We start from the raw sequence: 11,322 nt of genomic DNA, 5'->3' as shown, positions 1-11,322 counted from the left end.
TCAGCTTTGGGTAAGTTTTTGAGGTACTTGTGGGACATCTGGGGACAGTAAGTGGTTTTAAATATAGAATTGGATTTCTGGACAGTTATTTAATAATAGCTAAAACTTACTTGATGTTATTATTTTCCAGAAATTTCTAAGTGCTTTACATATTTTCATTTACTTTTTGAAACAAACAAATTAAATCCATTTAAAATGATTAAAGAGTATGATGAGATTAAGTAGAAGGTAGGAAGTAGTTGAGCCATAAGGTAAATCCAATAATTTGGCCCCTGAGTCTACATTCTTGATGACTACAGTATAGATGCTAGAAGAAGAAGGAAAAAAAAAAAAAGAGTCATCAGCATGATGATTACAAGGAATTAAAATTCTGGTAGAATATAAAGTAGACATTAGTGAAGAATTATAAGTAGACATTGAAGAAGAAGACAATGAAGAAAAAGGAGAGGGAGAAGAAGAGGGAGGAAGAGGAGGAAGAGGAAGAAGATAAAGAGGAAAAAGTAGAAGGAGAAGAAGGAGAGAAAGTAGAGAGAAGAAAAAAGAGGAGGAAGAGAAGGAGAAGGAAGAGGAGGGGGAGGAAGAGGAGGAAAGAATTTACAGGAACATCAACAGATTTTTTAAAATTGAGCAGAAAGATGAGGAATCTAAGAAGTAGAAAGAGAAAGAACAGTCAGGAAGTTGGGAAGGAAAACAAAGAGGTGCCATGTCATAGTACCCTAGGAGAATAAGTGAATGACACTTGAGAACCAGTGAGTGGTCCAAAAAGACTGAAATTGAAAAGTACTCTGTGTATTTGCATTCAGAAGTCCTGGGTGACTTGGTCAGAGCAGTTTCAGTGTAGTGATGTGATGCTTGGCTAGATTAATGGGTCCGAGTGGGTCATGGACTGAAGAACAGAGCAAATGACTTCTTTTCTGAGAAGTTTGACTATGAATGGGGAAGAGAGTGTATAATTATTTCCTTAGGATATCATGGGATGGAATAAGGTTTTATTTACATCATGATTTAAAGTATAGTCATATCATTAACATATATCTAGGTTGGAAAGAAAAGACCCAGCAAAGAGAAAAAATCTTAAGGATAAAGGAGAGGAAAAATATCATTTATGGAATGAGTTTTCAAAAAAACCAGAAGACATAGACTTCAAAGTGAAAATGGAAGATCAGCTTTGGATAGAGGTGTAAGTCCCTCTTTCTTTGGGATGGAAAACGAGAAGAATGGGTTTTTCAGGTGTAAGAGTAGGCAGTTAAAGAGTCCAAGACTGAAATCCACTATTTTCCACAAGGGGTAGAAGATAAGATCATTTGCTACAAGAAGGTAAGATGGATAGGGAAATAGAAAGAAGCTAACTGGATACATTTTCTAGGGCTCTCCTAACAAAATGCCACAGACTTGGTGGTGTAAACAACAGAAATTTATTTTATTACAGTTCTGGAGGCTAGAAATCTGAGGCAAAAGTACTGGAAGGGTTGATTTTTCCCGAAGCCTCTCTCCCTGGCTCTTTCCCGAAGCCTCTCTCCCAGATGGATACCTTCTCACTGTGACTCCAAAGGCTCTTCCCTCTATGTGGGTCTCTATCCAAATTTTGTCTTCTTAGAAGGACCAGTCATATTTGGTTAGGGCCTATTCTTATGATTTCATTTTGACTTAATTATATCTTTTTAAATCTTATGTCACATTCTGAAGTTCTGGAGGTTAGGACTTCAACCTATGAATTTTGAGGGCACACAATGTGGCCCGTGACGCATGCAGAGAACTTTGGAATAACTACTTTCAAGAAGGGAGGGATGATTCAGTACACATGTATAGACACTTGAATGGTACAAAACCTAGTTGGGTTTAAGAGTCGGGCACCTGGGGCCGCCTGGGTGGCTCAGTGAGTTAAAGCCTCTGCCTTTGGCTCAGGTCATAATCCCAGAGTCCTGGGATCGAGCCCCTTATTGGGCTCTCTGCTCTGCAGGGAGCTTGCTTCCTCCTCTCTCTCTCTCTGCTTGCTTCTCTGCCTACTTGTGATTTCTCTCTCTCTGTCAAATAAATAAAATCTTTAAAAAAAAAAAAAAAAGAGTCGGGCACCTGGGTGGCTCAGTGGGTTGAGCGTCTGCCTTTGTCTCACGTCATGATCTCAGGGTCCTGGAATCAAATCACGCATCAGGCTCTCTGCTCGGCCAGGAGTTTGCTTCCTCCTCTCTCTCTCTCTCTGCCTGCCTCTCTGCCTTCTTGTGATCTCACTCTGTCAAATAAATAAATAAATTCTTAAAAAGAGTCACAAATCAGTAGTGGGACATGAGGGTCTATTAAGTGACCTGTACATGTCGAGTGTGTATTGTGGAGAACAAGGTGCTGGAATGGCCAAGGAACTGAGGAAATATACCACATTAGTCAGGCTACCTATCTAAGCAAATAAAGAAAGATGGCATAGAGGGAAGAAACTGAGAAATTAAGGTGCTGAGGGACCTGGTATTGTGTGCAGATTTAATGGAAGCAGGAGATCTAGAAAGCTATAAAGATCAGAGTTTGTAGTCAGAGAATGAGATAGTTAAGGTTTAATGGGTGGCACAGTTCCTGATAGTGTAAAGGTCAAAGTTAAGGTTGTCCTATAGCACTGATGGAATAGAGGTGAAGGCTATTGGAGTCAAAGTCAAAAGCTATGAGTCAGGATATTGACCGTGTCATTCACATGGACATTGGAGGTTTCTAGGATAAAAGTGAAGTGAAGAATAGAAAGTGTATGAGTCAGAGTTATCTGTGAATAGGAAGGAGAGAATGGTTCATAGTCCATTTAATGTGATCCTCTCGAAGAAAGAGCTTTGGGTTCCTTTAAATATCAACCTCAGTATAAATCAAGCTAGAGTTAGCCACAGCTCTGTGGAGGTTGAGTTTGGTCAGCCAGCTCTGTCCACACAGTGTTACCCCAACAACCTGGCTAATAACTGCAGCCCTCTGCATTTGTCATTTAAGAATCAGCTCAGATAGGGGTGCATTAGTCAGTTAAGCCTCTGAGAATTCTTGATTTCTGCTCAGAACATGATCTCAGAGTCCTGAGATCAAGCCCTGTGTCAGGCTCCATGCTCAGCACAGAGCCCGCTTGGGAGTCTTTCTCCCTTTCCTTCTGTCCCTTCTCCCTCTTTGCATGCACTTTCTCTCTCTAAATAAATAAATAAAATCTTTAAAAAAAATAAAAGGAAAAGAATTACCTAATCTCTAGTTGTGGTATACTGGTGAGGACCGTGGGATGTGGAATCACACTGCGTAATTTCAAATAACACACAGTCTCGTTACATGATGCCTGACCTGGGACAAGTTAGGTAACCTCTGTGGAACTCCATTTTCTCATCTGTGAAATGGAAACAGCATTAGTGATTTGGATTTCACTGCAGAGGGTTTTGAAGATTCAATGAGATAATTGATACAAAGCACCCAGATCAGCCCTGGATTGGCAGTAAGTACACAGTCCATTTGAGCAATTCTTATTAAAAAGGCTTCTTCTGAACCTGCGGCATTCACACGTGGGTTCTTGCCTCTTATCACACTGTCCACCCGTCGTTTGTTTGAACCTGTCTCTCTTCTAAGCTGAGATGTCACTTGGGCACCTGGGCTGCTCATCCTGAAAAACCCACTACCTGCCACATATTACGCTTAATGGCAGTTTATTGAATAAATTAATGAACAAATGAGAGATTTTTTTTTTCAGTATTTGGATAAAGGGCATTGATAATAACAGAGGAGAGTGATTCTTAGCTCTCTCTGTCCACCTTTTCATGTAGACTCTCATTATCTAAGCCTTAGTTTAAATGGGGTTTCATTTCTACAAGACACTAACAAGCAAATATTCTGGAAATCACTTTTTTTTTTAAATCCTTAGATCTATAATCATTAGACTCAGCTATGGCTCTACATTTTATAGCTTTGCACTTTAGCATCAAAAACTATCATCAGAGGCTGTGTCCGTCATCTACCGTTGCAGAACAACGGCCGCAAAATCGTGGAGGAGGCAATAAAGCATTTATTTCTTTTGTGTCTGTAGTTCTGCTAAGGGTCGGTTTGGGGTCAGCTGGGCCACTCTGCTTCAAGCAGCGGATCCAGTTGGACTTGGCTTCCTGCTTCATTATGGACTGGGCTCTGTTCTGCTCCGTATATAATTCTTCTGGGGCCCAGGCAGAAGGGGCAGAAAGTCTTCTCATGGTGCATGGCAGAAATGCAGGCAGGCAAGCCCAGTGACGCTAACACATTTCACCCCCCTGCTTGTGTTAAGCCTACTTACCTGCAAAGAAGTCCTATGGTCATGAGAAATCACCAAAGGCCAAACACACTGGACCTCTCAATCCTCAAAGCCCCATCCGGCTCTGAAGTACCAGGTTCTATTCTGGTCTCTTTAACCCACACTCAAGCCAACATTCCATTCCTCAAATGTCCTAGTGACTCCAGCGATCAAAATAAATCCTGCTTGCAAGATCTAATATTAATGTGCAAATAACACTTACAAGAAATCAACCAGAATTTATTTAGCACCCTGCATGCTTTCTGAATTAAAGAAACAGAACTACGAACAAGCTAGACTTTCACTGATAAGGAAATGTTACCCAGTGGGAAGGAAAATGGGCCTTGGACCCCAAAAGTCCTGTCTGTGAATAGTTAGCACTCTGTGTCCCTGGGCATTTACCATCTGACAAGGTAAGACAATTGTCATCTTCGAGATTTCTCATCTTTTAAATAAGGGCTGAGCCATATCGGATGCTTTGTGAGTACAAGTCTGAGTTTAAAATTTAGAATTCATGTATTTATAAATAAAATTATTATTAATGCAATACTAATAAAATTGTTGTTGTTACCATATGGAAATGATAATAATACGTTTTATGGAGGATCATGTGTAAAGTTTACATACATCACAGTGAATAAGGACTGCACAAAAAGATTGGTTCCTTTTGACAACCTTTCCCTTTAAATACACAACTGAAAAACTGAAGCAGATGTGCCCTGACCGAAAGCTACATGTTTTACTCCTAATTATTCAGAGAAAAGGAAATTCCCTATTTATGTATTTATGCCTCTCCAAGTGCAAATTGGCAAAAACAGATTCGCAAATAGTAAAAATATGTTGTTTTTTTTTTTTCACTTTAAAAGGCAAAAAACCTACAACTGGACATCTTTCCTCTGGGGAGATTAATTTTGATGATATCCATCCCCATTTGCCAGAAATGGGAAGATTCCTGGGGCAGCAGCATGGACAGGCCTCGGGTTTTATAAACAGGCCCAGGGGAAAGAGTGGGATGCCGAGAAGCAGCATTGCCCTCTAACCCGGAGGACAAGTTAGAGCAGTGCCTCCTGGCCTCTTTTGAACGGAGACATCCTAATGGCTCTGGGTTGATTGTTTCTCCACAAGCTCCTTCAGAGTTAACATGGAAGGACTGCCTATTGTTTTTAAGCGAGTGAATGAAAATTAGCTGTATTGGTAAAGGTTCTCTTTTTTTTTTTTAAGATTTTATTTATTTATTTGACAGACAGAGCTCACAAGTCGGCAGAGAGGCAGGCAGAGAGAGAGGAGGAAGCAGGCTCCCTGCGGAACAGAGAGCCCAATGTGGGACTCGATTCCAGGACCCTGGGATCATGACCTGGGCCGAAGGCAGAGGCTTTAACCCACTGAGCCACCCAGCTGCCCCATTTGGTAAAGGTTCTTAAGCCTGTCCATGACAATTTCTCTTTCTTTTGAGAGAGAACGGTGGATCGTCGGTCACAAGAAAGTCAAATAACGAAGCTGTTTTACGAATACCTATCCAGTTTGAGGCACTGTATGTTTATTGTTAAGCAGTTGTAAGTTTTTTCATCTTTAAATGGGAGATATGAAACTCAAGAGAGGTTAACGGCTACATGTCCAAAGCCCGTGAGTTAGTAAGTTGGTATCAGAGCAGCGATTTAAACTCAGGTCAGTGGATCATAGACTAAGATATTTCCCTGCCTGGCCACGCTGTGACTGATATGTGGATGGCACTGCCCATGTGTTTATAAAACGAGTGGAAAAATAAAACCAAATGAATCGCATGAAAAGGACAACAGTGTCTCCATCTTATTGAGGACTGTCAAATACGGAAGGATTGCTCGGGATGTCTGTTTCTTCTTGGTTGTAATGGGGATACATAAATCACAATTGGCTTGGAGACCTAATTAGTGTCATCTAGAGCAAGACCGGCGGTTCCTGGCCTCCAACAGACAGCAATGAGGATGGTGATATTGACCATGATGATGGCCTCTACACATGTTGGCATAGGAGGGGCTTTGATAATTTTTTTTTTAAATTTTTAAATTTTAAATTTAAATTAATTTTAAATTTTTTTAAAAATTTATTTATTTATTTACTTGAGAGAGAAAGAGAGAATGAGTGGGAAGAAGGGCCGAGGGAGAAGCAGACTCCCCAGCAGGAAACCAGATGGGGACTCAATCCCAGAACCCTGGGATCATGACTTGAGCCAAAGGCAGATTTAACTTACCTCCTCCCCCTTCCCCCCGCCGCCCCCGCCAAAGGGCTTTGATAATTCTGAATTGGGATCAGACAGCTTTTCAACATGCTTTCCATACTGAATTGATCAATTAAGACTGGGTGGTGGAGAAGACAAGGTTTCCACTAGTTTTTTATTGAATTACCTGGATCACTGTTTCTATTCTTCGCTTCATGCGTACCATGTACATTAGAGTCCAATGATAACTAGACCCACAATCTCAGCCAGCAGATGGAGAAACTTATCTAATTGGGTCTACCAGCTCTGAAATCATACTGGAACCAGCTGGAATGTCCAAGGTTTCCAGCCTCAGGGCTGGTGAAGTAGAATACAAGGGCAACTTGGGTCTCTTGGGGGTGTTACAGAGGCCTTGTTTCAGGTGTCACCTGGCTATTTAAAAATATTTTTGAATAAAATGTATACAGGCCCCTATGAATCCATACCCCAATTTATTTTATGTATGTAATTCTTTTAAAGGAAGGAGAAAAAACATATGGCTTGAATCATAGTTTATAGCTTTTATATTTGAATTTGAAAATGTAGCCATGTTCTACAGTAGTATCTCAACAACTAAAACTGTACATAAAGCATAATTATATGGAAAGTTACTCAGCTCCAATAAATCATTGCCCTTGTAGGCTGGCTGGAACTGGCCTATGCTGTTTTCCAGCTACCTGCTGGAAATATTCTCTCTAAAAACTTATATTTTAGGTGGGTTTTTGCAGTCAAAAAAATAAATGAGTGATGTTTTTTCTTCAGAGGCAAAATAAATGAAATATTTGATTTTTGTCACAGAGAAATTAGATAGTATCTCCTTCTCACTATTTCAAACAAATTCTGTTACCTATGCTGTAAAACGTATGACTTCCCTACACCAAAAATGAGTTTTGTGTCTCTTTCAGAGCTTTGGGAAATAAAGTGGAAAGGGATCTCCCATGAATGTTTTTTTTTTTTTTTCCCTAAACATCTCCATAGGAAGTTCCCTGGAGTTCCTCAATGACGTCACTTACAGTATTAAGTGGATGCTGATGGGGATACATAGTAATAGTAACTCTTGAGTCTTTTGGAAGAGCTTAGGTTCTCTCTTCTATCCTACTTTTGCCAAACTGCAGGCTGTAATATCTCATAAGGTCACATGAAAATAGGAAGAAAAAAAAAAAGAAAGCTTCACAATCTTAAATGACAATGGCTGTCATCTACTGAATTTCTCCTGTGTGGGGGGTACTAAGTGTCCCTTGTGTTTTCTCAGTGATAATTCACAAGAAGAGATGAGAGAAATCTCACTGTCTCCATTTTACAAAAATAAAGTTAGATTAAGATCCTTGAGGAAAACAGTTCAAAATCATCACACTGCTAGAATTTAAACATTGGCTGCTTTGCCTCCCCAATTTTCCCCATTCCATCATCTGTCTAATTCCCGATAATGGGATGTCTGGGGGCATTGTGGTAAGTACATCTATATGAAAGAGGAAAGATTATCTTTTTTCTCTCCTTTTTGTATACAGTAAAAGCTTCACCAAAGATCAAGCAAGAAATAGTCAAGTAAGAACTGATAGCCAAAATGGTGTTCTTCTTAATAATAGTCTGATGATCTATCTGCTTAATTAAGGCCGACTGGAAGTAGTTCTGTAGAAAGAAGCATATAGTTATTGAAACATACTAGTGGCCAGTTTGGTTAACTCATAGCAAGATGAACTGATTTGAAACTGAACTAAAGAATCATTTCTTATTCTCAAGCCTTCTATTCATTTTATCTTCCCCTCTAGCAGACGATTGATATAGTTCTGAGAAGTGCTTTTCCATTCTGTGTCAAGTTAAGAAATGGACACCAAGGGGCACCTGGGTGGCTCAGTGGGTTAAAGCCTCTGCCTTCAGCCCAGGTCATGATCCCAGGGTCCTGGGATCGAGCCCCGCATCAGGCTCTCTGCTCAGCAGGAGCCTGCTTCCTCCTCTCTCTCTCTCTGTCTCTGCCTACTTGTGATCTCTGTCTGTCAAATAAATAAATAAAACCTTAAAAAAAAATAGAAATGGACACCAAAATCATCTTTCGTGTGTAAAGTGTTAGTTTCCATAGCATGAGTAACAGAAAGTGGCTATTTAAGAAAATAGATTCTCTGAATATATCTAGCCCCCACCCCCCCACCCCCCAGAAAAGGGACCTAGCTCACTTGTAGATGGCCTTTCTTCTCCATGCCCTGACTTTCCAAAGTCTCAACCCCGGAGGTCCTTGACATAGCTCCAAGTTTTAATTTATCCCTCTGTGTACAGATTCACTAGGCTGGAAGTCAGACTTCTCTTGAAATATAGACCCAGGAATTATGCATAAGAGAACAGCAAAACGATCAACATGCAAGAAGATACTCCTTTAATAAGCACTTGTATTTTTCTAAAGGCCTGGAAAACAATTACCCAATGGTCAACCACCATTTGATTAAATTGCCTCCAATGATTCTAAGAGCAATGGTATGTTGAAACAGCTAGCAGGGGATGGTCTGTGGGCCTGGGCATCTACATATTTACTGACATATTGGCTCAAGAAGGTGGATTTCCTGACCATCTGTGGCATCTCACTGCAGCATTACCAAATTGAAAACTAGGATATGTAAAAGACATCATCAAAACCAGGACTTTTTTACATTGTCATTTTAAATTAGTAGGCCTGAGGGGATGGCCAAGAGAAGTATTCAGTTTGCTTAAAGAACTTTGCTGGTTATAGACACTGCACACTCCAAAATTAAACAAGGTGATTATTGTCAATTTCAGACCTGAAAGGGTCAAGTTTTAAAGTGCAGAAGGGAAAGCTTTCAATGACAAGTCTGTTCATATTTGCCAATGCAAATTGGGTAAGCATACTGAGAAGCTAACATCTGCACTGGAAATTGCCTACGTATGCAAATACACCTGTTTAGCTCTTAAATGTGGAGTTTGTATGGTTAATCACAATGTATTTCAGTGAAAATGCATTATTTGATCAAGTTAAGTAACTTGATCCCCTGCCGTTAACTCATCTATTCCCAAATTTATATACCAAACACCAGTTTATTATCTGGGTGAGGAGAGGGAGCCATCTATAAGCTTGAGATGTAGACGTAGATGTCTATAAGCTTAGAGATATAATCACTCCCTTGTTTTCTATTTATCATATAATACATGATCATGGTAAGTAATTCCACCTCTTTGAATTTCAATTTTCTGATCTGTAAAATGGGTCTAAAATTATCCCAGTTGGAGGGATCATAAAATAGAGATTATAATTCCGGCATTGCTCACAACTCTTCTGAGTAAAGACAGATCTTTTAACTACTCTATACTCTACTTTCCTACCTGTACAGTTGAGGTGGTGTTGGGATTGGAACTCAAGGGCCTCCAGCCCAGACTTTTTGGACTCTGAGGAGAGAATTCAGAAGATCCTTGAACTCATCACTTGAATGCTGTAATGCTCTTTTAAAGTTGTGGCTGATTGTGTCTTGAAGCATTTCTTCCTGGGAGAAAGGTCCATTGTGTTCATCAAGTTCTCAAAGAACTCTGTGTCCCCCAAAATGTGTAGTCCCACTTAACTAAATGTTTCTACACTCTTTTATTTTTTCCCATTAGTAGCTTTTGATGATTCTGTGAATGGTAAGGTATTCAGATATTACATTGAAGTCACTACCAGTTTCCTTTTCAAATGTTTGGAAGATGGGGTGATGATTTCTTTTTAGGGTTTCTTAGTCAAAAGTTCACTACATATCTAAAGGAACAAAAGGAACTCAGAGAACATGTTGGGGATCTGTGGATCCCTGATAATAGAGGCAAAGTTTTGTGTGTGTGTGCATTTTCTAAGAAAATCAATAGCTTTCATCAAATTCTCATATGCTTTTCCTTTTTTAAAAGACTTGTTTATTTTAGAGAGAGAGTGAAAGTGTGCGTGCTGGTGGGGGGAGGTGTAGTGGGAGAAGAAGAGAGAGAAAATCAAGCAGACTCCCCACTGAACACAGAGCCAGATCTCACAACCATGAGATCATGACCTGAGCCAAAATCAAGAGTCGGACACTTAACTGACTGAGCCACACAAGCACCCCTAAATTCTCATACTCTTAATCATTAAAAGTCAAGAACACTGATTTAGTGATAAGAATTGGTCCAAAATACTTTCACTAAAGATGAGTGATGAGTAAAGACAGATCATTTTGACTATGATGCTTGATTGGCTATTTCAACTAGTACGCAGATATGTTGTACCTTAAAAACAGAGCCATTCATTGTAAGGTGAGTTGATTAATGTAAGTACTTCAGAAATTCAAATACTTCCAGCTCCCTTCTTTCTTTCATTTAAAACCCCCTATTTTCCCTTCTTCATTAGCTAAAGCTCTGGACAGTAGGGCCATTGATTCAAACATTTCAAACATTTTATATAGTCTCTCCCCCAAAATAATTACTCATACACCTGAAATTACTTTGTTTTTGTTTAAAGCAATTTAACATTATTAATCAAGAGCTTTAAAAATCCCCAATCCTTTGGCCAACTAATTGCATTTCTTTCTTTTTTTTTTTTAAGATTTTATTCATTTATTTATTTGACAGACAGAGATCACAAGTAGGCGGAAAGGCAGGCAGAGAGAGAGAGGAAGAAGCAGGCTCCCCGCTGAGCAAAGAGCCCGATTCGGGGCTCGGTCCTAGGACCCGGGATCATGACCTCTTCAAAGGCAGAGGCTTTAACCCACTGAGCCACCCAGGCAACCCCCAACTAATTACATTTCTAGGTGTCTATCCTAAGGGATAATCAGAAATATAGATAGAAGAGATGTTATTTTTAAATTTTTCCTTTTATATAATTTATGAAATCAAG

The sequence above is a fragment of the Neovison vison genome, chromosome 13 (assembly GCF_020171115.1).
Source record: "Neovison vison isolate M4711 chromosome 13, ASM_NN_V1, whole genome shotgun sequence".
Taxonomy (NCBI): Eukaryota; Metazoa; Chordata; class Mammalia; order Carnivora; family Mustelidae; genus Neogale; species Neogale vison.
This window is presented reverse-complemented; position numbering follows the sequence as displayed.